The sequence below is a fragment of the Poecilia formosa genome, unplaced genomic scaffold (assembly GCF_000485575.1).
Source record: "Poecilia formosa unplaced genomic scaffold, Poecilia_formosa-5.1.2 Scaffold73, whole genome shotgun sequence".
Lineage (NCBI taxonomy): Eukaryota > Metazoa > Chordata > Actinopteri > Cyprinodontiformes > Poeciliidae > Poecilia > Poecilia formosa.
In genome coordinates, this window is record NW_006800012.1 from 474402 (window position 1) to 486784 (window position 12383).

The 12383-nt window shown below is 41.2% G+C and overlaps 1 protein-coding gene across 3 annotated transcripts in view; it reads left to right on the top strand.

Annotated features, from left to right (window-relative positions):
- Positions 1-1952: 1952 nt before the first annotated feature.
- The window catches only part of LOC103140618 (RAS guanyl-releasing protein 2), a 60526-nt gene continuing 50095 nt past the window's right edge, over positions 1953-12383 (top strand). The window contains exon 1 of one of the 3 annotated variants that reach the window (XM_007555850.2): positions 1953-2420. The gene's annotated coding sequence lies outside the window, so the exon portion shown is untranslated. The remainder of the gene's footprint in view (positions 2421-12383) is intronic. The other 2 variants (XM_007555851.2, XM_007555852.2) reach the window with 2 other exon arrangements.

Genomic DNA, 12383 nt, shown 5'->3' on the forward strand with positions numbered 1-12383 from the left:
CGGCCGCTGGTCTTGGTCTTGACTCGGTCTCGACTTCCCTCGGTCTTGGTCTTGACTTGGTCTCGGACCCCAAAAGTCTTGGTCTTGTCTCGGTCTCGATACACTCTGGTCTTGGTCTTGTCTTGGTCTCGGGTTAGGTGGTCTTGAACACAACACTGACAAGTTGCAAAAATTGTTGAATTATTATTGTGGTCAGTATGAAAGATTTACTGAGGCAGGAAACATTTGATTTCTAACTTAGAGTTTAGACTCTAAATTAGAGTTTAGACTCCAAATTAGCAGAAACCTATGTGACTCCTTTCAAACACCATTTGTTTTTAGCTTCACATCATTCCACCCATCATGTTTTTTTGTAAATAAATGTTTTTGTTGTTGTTTTTTTTCTTCACAATTACACTGTCATTTTGTTTTTCAACCTCAAAATAAAAACTGTGATCAATGGTAACTAATGTTTAGCTAATGTTTAAGCACTAACAATCTTCCAAAAAAACTGACAGCTCAGTTTTACAAAGTTAGTTCCCTTTTTATTCTGGTGGATTGCAAGAGCAGCTTCACAGTAAACGAGCCTGAGTGGACATTGCTTCATCTCTCTGTTTTTTTTTTGTCATTGACCTGTACCTTACCCAGGTTTCTAGAATGCATGATCAGAACATCACTGCTTATTTATTATGATGTTTTCCTATTTACAGTCATTATTGAATTTATATTTTCCCAGCAAGTTTTAGTAAAACAAATTTAATTTGTATAAAAAATATAATATTTTATTTCTTTGTACATTAAAAAACCTTGTGTGTATTTCATTAGCCAGTTAGATCTTATTGTAAAATGCATTTGGTAAATCAAATTACTTGGAAATGAACATCATTTTGAACAAGACAAGGATTAAGTGAATATCTTAATGGCCTCACATGTTCTCAGAATATTTTATGCTATGAATCTTTAAATAATTATTATAGTTTCTATGCATGTGCTCTGTCTTGTGTGTCTCTGGGTTCCTCTGACAGACTGGATAAACAATCGATGGAAGTTATATCTTAGCGCCCTCTGCTGGCAATGTGTTTAAGGTTAAGCCCCAAATTGTCCTCATACCTGACAGGTTGAGATTAAAAATTATTTTAATTAAAACAAGACCTTTCTGTCAGGTAGGAAATGAGACAGGCATTTCTCAAAAGATAACAAAACAATATAAATCTACTATGCATAAAAAAGTGTCTTTAAAAAAATTGCTTCTTCCACAAATTCTCTAGCTGATGCAAAATTATATTACTTCCAATCTTAAGATAATTGTCAAAACTAAAAGGCTACGTTAAATTTACTATCCAAGGGGTATGAACAATAAGTGTAGCCAACATAAAAGATGAACATAAAAGATAAAATAGCCAAGCTATCTAAAATAAGTCCCCCATCTTTTGGGAAAGTCTAATAAAAAAAAAAATAATAATAAATAAGCTTTTACCATCTATTTGTAGATAACTACTTAATCACTACATTCAGAATGTAACAACAAAAAAATCTCCCTAAAACGCAATTCTCCTTCATTCTCTTGTTCAATGAATGCAACACGTGACGTGACGCGAAGGGGCAGATCTGATGTAGTAACAGGTTGCTGTGTTTCTTAGAGTGCATCCTAATATTTCAAATGGAAAATAACTAAAATAAAGTCCTATTTAATGCGACAATGTTTTTCAAATCGCACTTTAAAACAGCCGACAAGAAAACCGTATTATGTGTTGGAATAAAAACCGTTCAGCGCACGATTTAAACGGAGAAAACTCGGTACTTTTGTAACTTTCCCGCTATACAAACTCCCTCTGGTGTTAAGCGTACTTCAACCGCCGCGGTGTGTACATGTATGTGTACGTATGTATGTAAGTATGTGTGTATGTGTACGTATGTATGTAAGTATGTGTGTATGTATACGTGTGGAGCTCGCAGGCCGCCTCGCACGCGGACTGAAGCGCGGTGCCTTCGCGGTGCTGCCGGAAGGCGGGACTGTGGCTCCGCACTGCGATCTGTCGGTCGCACAGCTGGAAGGCGCTCCAGCTGCGAGCCGATGGCCGAGCTCAGCGGCACGCCAACACACACCCACACCAAGTCGCTTCCGAGTGCGTCAGCATCACAGCACTTTGTGTAGGCTTTTTTTTTTTCTTTCTTCTTTTAAATCTCTCAAGAGCTGATAAGAATTATTAAAAAGAAGCAGCCGCATGACCCGACAGAACAACAAGTACCAACTCTGAGAGGAGCGAACCGAGCGGAAATCGCCTGATGACTCGTTGTGCATTCCGCCTGTGAGCGACCAGCAGGTCCCTGAGCTCCCAGTTGGTGGCCGAGCTGACGCTGTGATGTGAGGCTAAACTCATCCACCACTGTTCCCTCTGCAGCCCGTCCTCCCGGAGCATGGGACCCCGCGAACTCTGAAGGTAAGCGCCGGACCACAACTTGCCTGTTAGTGCACACACTGACGCCACTTCGTGCGTCTTTCATGCAGACACAGAATCATCTCTTAACACTTTCTTGTGCGGATCTGTTATTTGGAACGTCTCTGTCGATCCAGAGGTTTGTTTCGGGATAATCACGGCTGGACGTGTCTCTGCGTCCGTGTTTTCTATAGGTTGATTAAATCAGGCATTGCATGTGTGAGTGGAGGTTACTGTTATATGGATCTACTTGTTGCTCAGAGTCAGTGATGGTGGAGTGTGCACGCACACACACGGACACACGCGCGCGCGCAAAATCACCTGGTGACTGGTGGTTGTTGTGTGCAGGAATGACCGCATGCACACATTAACTTTATGGCTTCCAACAGCCATAATGTGAATGCTCGGGTGCTGCGGCTGCACTGATAAGACACATAAACCTGCTTTATGATTGTCAGAATATGGAAATTTGCTTAATGGGCTCTGAGCAGAGCTCCCAGTGGTGATGGAGGAAAGCAGGTCTGTTCCTAAAATTAGAGGCGGCTTCTTCAAGTTGGATCTGTTAATTGCAATAAATTCCAGCTCTTCATTATTGTGTGTTATTAATTATTATTATTATTATTATTATTATTATTATTATTATTATTATTATTATTATTATTATTTATTTATTTATTTTTTCGCCTTGGCTGCTTAAATTCAGCACAAAAGGTTAAACCTGAATTGCTCCCTCAATCAGACGGGACTTGTTCCCTACGCAAGGCTGCAGACGCGCTTTGCTTGTGGTGATTTAAGGTGATTTTCTCCCGCCACCCTCAGCGCAGAGACGGATTAGGAAGCATGTTTGAATGCCAGCTTCACCCGCAGTGTTATCCTGCTGAATGTTGAGCTGCTCCAGTGCGGGGATTTTCACTTGTAACTGGGTGTCTGTGTGGACGTTTGAACGGGATTACAGTCGTGGCAACCTCCCGCAATTCTCGAGTTTTACGTTACGGTATGTCGTAAAAACAACAATAACAACAACAACAAAAGAAAAACAAACAACTCATTGTTCTCAGGCTGTAAAATGAGGTGAGATGGCCTCGACTTAACAGTGCTTACATTTTTTTGCCGTGTCACTGTTTATTTTGCAGATGGCAGGAGTTATAGTGTGTGAAAAAAATGAAGCTACCTCATTATTTATGACTATTTAAAGTCTCCTTGAGTAGTGAAACATAACATGCCACATTCCTGAGAAATAACTTGAGTGGAATACACTGGAAGGAGTATGTTGCCTTTTACACACATTTGAACGTTTCTGGTTGAAGTTTCTAGGTGATCAGTTAGCATCTAAAAAAAAAAAAACCTCATAAAATATCTGAACCGCAAGTCGTATTTAGGGTAGCAGCTAAGTACTTTCTGAGGTGTGTATGCATGCGGACACATTGCAGCTCCTCCAAACACCTCAAACTACAGTACACAGTTTAAAGACAACATTTTACCGCTAACTTTAGCTAACCTGAATATTTACAAGCCCCCTCTTGAAAGACTGAAATAACTCACCTACTACCTGTCAGTCACTTTGAAAGACTTTTATCCTTGTCCCTCTTCTGTTTTTTTTTTCTGCCTCTGATCAGACAACAACACAATTCAAATGAAAAAAAAAATGGTTTAGCAGAGTTGGGGTCATCAGAGGCGCAAAAAGTGGGTATGCAGCGTATGCAACGCATAGGGGCGCAGCACCAGAGGGGGCGCCAAAACCCCGTCTGGAGGGGAGGGTGGGGGCGGTGAGCGTCGCTCCTTCACCCTGAAGTTCCTTCCGTTGGGGGGTGGGGGGCGCCGATTTATGTTTTCGCATCCACCTGAATAATATGCAGTTGCGCCACTGGGGGTCATCCAGCACATGTTCCTGTTACATCATGTTTTTACCACCTGGAGCTGTTAGCAGGCAGTAAGACGTTAGCGTAACCCGCTAACATGTCTTCAGCCAGAGGCTTCTTCAGATTCGATTTTTGAAGATACTTGATTAATATAAGTCTGAGATATCTCCTGGCAACCTTTTGAAACAAATTTAAAATACTGGTTTATATCTTAAATATATTTTTTTAAATTAACTTCTATAGATTTTTTTATACATCAAACAATCTGACGTCTAACTGAACTTTATCACTGTAACAATAACGGAGAACTAAAACTTTGCTTGGGTTCATGGGCTTCAGAATGGCTTGAACCAATATAAAACGTGACTTGACCAATGCAGACTGGCAGCTCAGGCTGATTTCAGATCTGTTGAGCCTCAGGTGTGAAGCTGTATGTGGCACATGTTTACCATGTGCTTTCACTGCACTGGTTCCAGATGGTTAGCTCTGTGGTGTGACCACACATTGTTGCAATATGGAACCAGCTACACATGTGTGAGTGCAAAATATTATTCATCAGTAAAATGTAAGCAAATTTTGCAAAAAAATAAAAATAAAAATAAATAAAAAAATTAAAAATTATAGCCCAAATACCTTTATGAAAAGAAGTAAGCTGACAAAGCTGAGAAGTAATCAGCGTTTAACAATGTAAAGAAAGTTTTGAATATTGCTGTGTGTAGCCTAAAAACACATGAATCATTTTTACTTTGTCTTTTAGAAATTAGACAGACTTAATAGTTTTGATCAAATGTTACAAATGAAGTAAATAAACTGAACTTAGAAATTGTTTTAGGATCTTAAACAATAAAATAGTCAAACCTCATGGGAGAGCAGAAGAGGCCAGTGGATGATATTTAGACCTTTGCTGAGGTAGATAAGATCAGTGGATAAGATCGGCTTCACATGAACGCATCGGTCGATCACCACTTTCCTTCATTTCCTTTCTAAATGAAGGAAAGTGGTGTTGATAAATCAGTGGACCCTTGAGTGATCATGTGGTATTTGTTTGGTCATGTGATAGTGATGCAGCGTAAGATTAGGCTGTGTTGAACCGAAGGAGAGAAGCAGTGTCAGCAATTGGTTGTTTTTTCAGTGTCAAAAGATTTGGGAAATATATATAATATTGGTATATGTAGGTTATTGGCCATAACTGCAATATTGGTTATCGGTATTGGCCCGGTGCATTCCTAATGCCAAACTTTGATTACTGGAGGTTGTGTTCACATAATTCTACCTGTTGGTGACCAGATGTTTTTAACCAGTCCTGACATCCGTACGGCATAGGGCCAGGCTCTCATCATTACCATGACGACAGCTGTAGTCTCTTCCTCCTGCGAGGCGGAAAAGTCACTTTGTTATTTCCAGTGCAGCTGCTGATTATCCGCGCCTATTTAGAATTTCGGAACAAACTCGCTTTTGTGCGCCCGTTCATCCAGGCCAGCGTCTGATTCAGAGGATGCAAATGAAGCTGCCGCGCCGCATTAACCATCAGACGCCGCCTGCCCACTCACACACCGACAAGTCAGCAGAGCAGGAAGCAAACCCGTTCCCTCACGCGCCGGCCTCGTCTGATAGGCCGTCACCTCAGAGCCGCCCGTGGCCTCTGTGATCTCACGCATCCCCAGCCCTCAAGTGGTCCTTGACTTGAAAGATACGGGCTGCTTCAAAAAGGTCGGGTTCGCAGGGACTCAGTCGGCCGGCAGAATGCGGGGAGGAGATTCACAAAGCAAAAACTCTGCATCTCCGTTCCTGCTGGCTCGCCTCTGCTGCCGCAGAGCAATTACTGACGGCCTCTGAAGCAGCCACCCCTGATATTTAGCATAGCTTCCCAGCCTCATCCTCCTCTCTCTCCTCCTCAACCTTCCGCAGTGTTGCACTTATCAGGAAATCCAGCCATAATTGGTTTCCATCGTGGAAGCCTGTCTCTGCATGGCGGCCGACCACTAGAAACAGATTTGGAACGAGGAGGTGAAGAGAAAGGAGCGAGGCAGAAATCGATCCACACAGCAGTAAAGCCATCCCAGAAAGCAGACAGACAGCAGCACGCTCAGACACGTGGGCTGGATGTTGGTCATCGGTGGGATCGACGCTCCGGCTGCGAGCTGCGGCTGGCTGCTGGCTTTTTAATTGCTAACCCAATTGTTTCAGGTCCTGGAACTGTGCCCTTCATTTCCAGCAATCAATACACCTGAATCTGAGCCTCTCCTCTTGCTATTTGTTTGGAGTTGATTTTTTTGGAGAATAGATTTTTGTTGCAGAAATAAGAATGTACAAGCGTAGGAAGAGCTGGAGTCAGATTTAGTTTGACTCCCACCATGTTGGCAGAACAACAGCCGTACTGAGAATCAAACATCACAGGGGAACTTTGTGATGTCTTGTATGTAGAGTCAGAGTTCTCCTTTTTTGTTTTTTAATGTGGCGTCACCGTGGGATGGGAGCGTAGGTCAGATACAGTGACTTATATTCACATCCCTTAAGTTTTTCCTCATGTTGTCATGCCACAACCAGAAACCTTATTGAATTTCTGGGGAACTTTATGTGATAGAAATGAAAGTAGTACAAAACTATGTAGGAGAGAAAAAATAGTATTATTATTATTTTTTTTGTAAATAAAAATCTCAAAAATGAGCCATGTGTCATGTTCTGAGAAAGTCTTTTAACCCACATGCACAATCAATCAGCGGACACCTGAGTGAAAATACAATGATTGTTTGTTTACAGTTCCCCAAGCATTGAAAATCTCAAATCCTTCAGTCTGAATAAAAAGAGAACTGCACTATAAATGTACCAAGAAATAGCCGTCTGTCTAAGACAACAAACCAGGCAAGAGGAGTTTATCCCATGGTAACTTTGGAGAGTGGAAGTTGTCTACAATTCAGGTGGATGAATCTGTTGACATAGCAACACCACATATCTGACCTTGGACATTTACAAATAAAAATGCCACAGTAAGTCCTGCTTCCTGTTTGCCACAGGCCAGGCAGGGGACAGCAGGTTCTCTGGTCAGAAAAGACCAAAAAAGGAGCAATGTGGTCTGCATGAAAAACACTAGAACTAAGATGGCGCAATACTCTCAACGCATCAGCCATGTTATAAAATATGGAGGTGGAAGCATCACGCTGTTCATGCTGGAATGATCCAGTCAAAGTTTATGCCTTAAAATCACAGTAAAATAAAGAAGTTTGAGAAAAAGTTCAGAGTTCAAAGTAGAGGTCCACCAATTGCAGTTTTGTGGTCGATCACCAATCTTTAAAATATCTGACTGGTTGAAACCAATTTTTTTGTCCGTGAAGTCGCTAAAATATAGCAACAAAGTTGCTAAATTGGCAACAGTGGGGAGACTTTTCTTAACCACACACATGAAGACATGACCTGCTGGACGGGGCAGTGAATGATTTTCAGACTTGTGCAGATGGGTTGATGAGGTCGGATTCTCAGGTAAGCATCAGTTGATCGGCAATTTCCCAAAATTAAGAAAATCAATCTATTGTTGCACCCCTAGTTTGAAGGTACTGTATGCTTGTCTTTTCTCCTCTCTGGAGCAGATTCAGCATTAGCGGGAGACAGTGGAGACGGGATAGTTTCAGGCTCCAACAAACCTAAATCAAACCGATGCGTAAATTTAATCAGTCAGAGTTAAACACAATTAACTTAACTAAGTCAAGCAAGTAATTACTCCAGGCAGTTAATTACTGCGATGGTGGCTATTAGATGGGGCTTGGTTAAAGTTTCAGCTGACTGGCACCGATCTGTGCTACAGGTGTTGGGCGTCCACTTTCACAAAGGGAACCGAAAGCCGAAGTGGGCCTTGCACCAACAATCACAATGAAATTCTCTTCTGACTCTGCACGACTGCACCGCCCGCCTGCAGCCTTCTCCATATTTCATGGAAGTCTGCCGAATCAGTAGTGCATTATGTGTACAGGAAACGGAGGGATTTGTGGCTCCAATCAAGGGCTGCAAGGCGTTTTTAGGGGATGAATACACAAACAGGAAGCATCCGTAACTGAACCCGGACCCGCTGAATGAGAAATGTGCAGGGTTCACTTCTGAACAAGTCCAGAGTGATTGTTGCAGAGAACCCTGACAGGCAGCAGGAAGTGAAACTGATGAAATCTCACTTTCAACAGGTTAGCCTCAAAATGCACATGTTTTTGTGATTGCCCTGAAAACCACAGGGATTCCTAAGAAGAAAAGAGTGTGTGAGAGTGACTGGATGATTTGCCTGTACCTAATCCTGCACCAGATCTACTGTGCAGTGCCTCCTTTCAAATACATTTCAAAATCAGAGAATAGCATGATCAAATGCAAAAAGCTGTGTTTAAATGATGAGTTAAAGAGAACAAACCTTTTAAACAACCTTGGCCTGTGAACAAGTTATTTCCCATCTTCTTAAATCTTTTTTAGTTTGGCCACTCTGCGACCCGATTACTGCCAGACTTGTAGAATCAATATATAACTTAAATATGCCCATTTGTTTCCATGAAGAAGGCAGATCACTGGCATCTATCCATCTGGAAAGAGTATTTCTAAGGCTTCAAGTTTCCAACCAACAGTTAGAGCTGATAGCTACAATTGGAAAACACAGAACATTGACAAACTTTCCCAGGTGTGGCCGGAATATTGTAACTTCCCCAAGAGCACATTGACATCTTATCCAGGAGATCACAAAAGAACCCAGAGCAACATCTAAAGCACTTCTCTTAGTTATGATTGAACAATGAAGAAAAAAAGACTGGACATCATCTACAACATTGTTCCAAAGCCAAAAGCATGGCTGACCAAAAAGAACACAAAGGCTTTAAGGAAATTATTCTGTAGGCTAGAAAAAGAAGATTTTTATCCAGTTTCATCAGGTAAAAACAAACACACCAATTCATTAAGAGAAAAGCGTACCTAGGACAAGACAACTTGCTGGAAATGATGGAACCATGAATTCTGCTCACACAAAATTCTAAAAAAGAATGTCCGGCCTTTAGTTTGTGACCTTTAAGCTCAAGGAGAATGATCCAAAGAACACCAACATTTCCGCCTTCATTTGCTCTAAAATACTAAACAAAGGTATCGGAGTGGCTTAGCTAAAGATGGGGCTTAATCTAACCGAGATACTGTAGTATGACTCTAAAGAAACCGTTGGTCAGATATCCTCCAGTAGCCATGTGACCATCAATGTTCTTTATGTGCATTAGAAAAGGTTGATGGAATCGCTGGGGATGGTTTTGGCTTTTCAGAAAAAGTTGAGAGAAGATGGAAACACATTTAGGGTCTGACATCACATGACTGATCTGCTGTTTCTGCTGTTAGAGTGAATAGAATAAAATGTTTTGCTCTAGGTCTCTGCGCAGCGTGTAACATCACCAATAACAACTACAACTTGGCCAACAGCAGCACATTCCTGAACCATCTCTGCATTCTTCTGAAATGCGTGGTCCATGCACAGAGCTAGCAACCTCAACTTCCTGTTACATCAGCATCTGGCAAAATTGCAGACTGGCTGAATTTAACACAAAGAAGTAGAAGGAAATTAATTCACTTTTTTTCCCTCTTATTATTTTTTTACAACTTTTTAAAAGTTTGTTCAGAATTCGCATGACAATTGGATGGAAACACTGCTAAAACACTGAACTAAAACAATTCTGCAAAGAAGAGTTGGTCTAAATTACTCTATAATCGTATAAGAAACACTTTGCAAGTTGCCACACGATTTAAGGACATTATAATTCTTTCTCACACAGGGTCAGACTGATTTGGATACCTTAATAAATACAATCATCAATTGAAAAGTAATTTGTGTATTTGGTCAGGCTATCTTTGTCGGACATTGGAAGACATCTATAAGGGGGTCAATTACTTTTAAATGTCAGACCAACATATAAGACTGATTCTTAATCTTTCAACATTGACTGTGCTACTTTAGACTTTAAAATCTTCAGTGTTAGAAGAAAGCCTGTGTCACAACAGGAAGTGAGATTCCACAGTGAGGCGTTGCAGAGGCACGCAGGAGGCGAGTTCTGAGATTGAGCAGCGTAGGGTTCACCGAGAAGACCGGCTGTGTCGCAAGACGCCATATCTCATGTTTGCTCCGTTGCCCAATATGCCACCAGGCCTTATCTCACAGTCAAAAAGTCTTGACACCAATTCAGAATAACGCGTGAACTAAGTTTAACTTCTTTTTTTTGTTTGTTTTTTTAAGTGCACAGAGGCGCATACACCCTCCACATTTCATGAACTCACACACCCTTCCGGTATTTGTCACGAAGCAAAAACTCCCCACATCTGTTTTAACGGACAGACATTTGAGCAGGAAGGCCCTGAAAACAAAGCGCTGTGACACAAAGATGCACTGTTGGCTTCTCTACCAGAACGTGCTGCTGTCCCTCCCCCACGCGTCATGTAAAGTCACAGCACAGAGATGAGAAATATTACAGTGTGCCAGATGTGAAACATGTGGCGTGACTTTTCAGTTTTGTTTTCTTTTTTTTTTTATCGTTGTTGTTTTAGAGCGTGCAGCTCCCAGCTGTCACGTCCCAGCAGGACCTTATTAAATTTGCATGTTATTCTCCATCATTTCCTTCTGTTATTCCAAATTTATTGAAAATGATTTGTTTAACAAACACATCCGAGTAGCTTTTCATCATCTTCTAGGGTTTTTATCATTCCGAAGCCTTTGGGTTTCTTTTCTCTTCCTCTTCAGCCAACCGTTTTCCATGTTGGAATAAGCTGAAGCTCTCTCCGTCCTTCTCTTTCCCTCCTCCCTTCCCTGAGGAAGAACGGCGGCTGCTAATCTGTGTTTGCAGCCGGTGATCCCCCACCAGCGTTGTACTCTGCGTGTCCAGGGAAAAGGAAATATTTCTCTTCCTGCTCTCAGTACCTTGCAGTCTGTAAATAGATCCATACCTTCTGCTGCTGCTCTGTGGTCTTTTCTGGACAACTCTATCTGTGCCGTCATGTAGCTTCTCACTACAACTTCCTGAGACTAACTGGAGGGTGTTAGGCCAGAGATAAGTCCAGTCTGCCTATGTGCTCTGATAAATGCGGTGCTTGTATAGCTTATTCACTCGATTAGGACAAGAGGATGAGATTATGTCCCCAACTCAGAATTACTGTGAACTCATAGTCCCAGTTATATTTGATTCCAGAAATGGTTCATATCCTTGTTGAAGTTACCCGTCAGCAACATTTTTATCAGGTTTGAACTGTTCAGCTATACTTTATTATTATCATGTGACAGCAGGTGCTTTAAAAAGTTCTGGTTCTGAAAATTAAACCTTTATACAGTTAAAAATGAGCAGAACTAGCCAGCAGTTGATTTGTATAGCACTTTTCGTCAGCTAAACGCTTGAAGGTGCTTTGCATAATAAAACCAGAATATTGCAAAGTTGTAAAGAAAACAACATACAGTCAAGAATTGAACAATCAAGCTAATAAAGCTCAGAGCTAGTCACAGAATAAAATAAATAAAATAAAAAAACTCTAAAAGTGTCTAGATGTGGAGCGAAGCCACTGCTGGAAGCCTGAATCTACCTGGCTAACTTTAAACAGATGTTTGGTAGAGGAGTGTGATCAGACGTGTCTCCTAGCAAACATGATTTACACATCAGACTGTTTATATTGTTCACCTGATTTTTGTCAAGTGAAAACTTCACAACAGTTTTCAAGTCACTTCTACTGCCTGACATACCCTGGGCCCACAGCTGTTTGGGGTTCAGTATTTGACGATTCTCGTGTTTCTGTAGAATTTAAAGCCAAATTATTCACAGAAATCTCGCCTATTCACAGATTCTTTTCAGCATATCAAAGGAAAATCCATCTTGGGAAGCTAAGTGCTATTGAATTAGGAATATTATGAGTTCTAGCTTCTGTTGCAGTGCTAAGATGGTTTCCATTGTGCATATTAATGCATATTAAAGTATGTTAACGGTTTAAAAAAGGTTTTAAAAAAGGCAGTTATAAGCATTTTTAGGATTCACTGATTTTTTATTTCCAGGTCTAGTTCTTCTTAGCTCAGGGACTAACCCCAGTAAACCTCAGTTTGGATGTGGCTAATTTGTACAGAATTGTTAGCAAA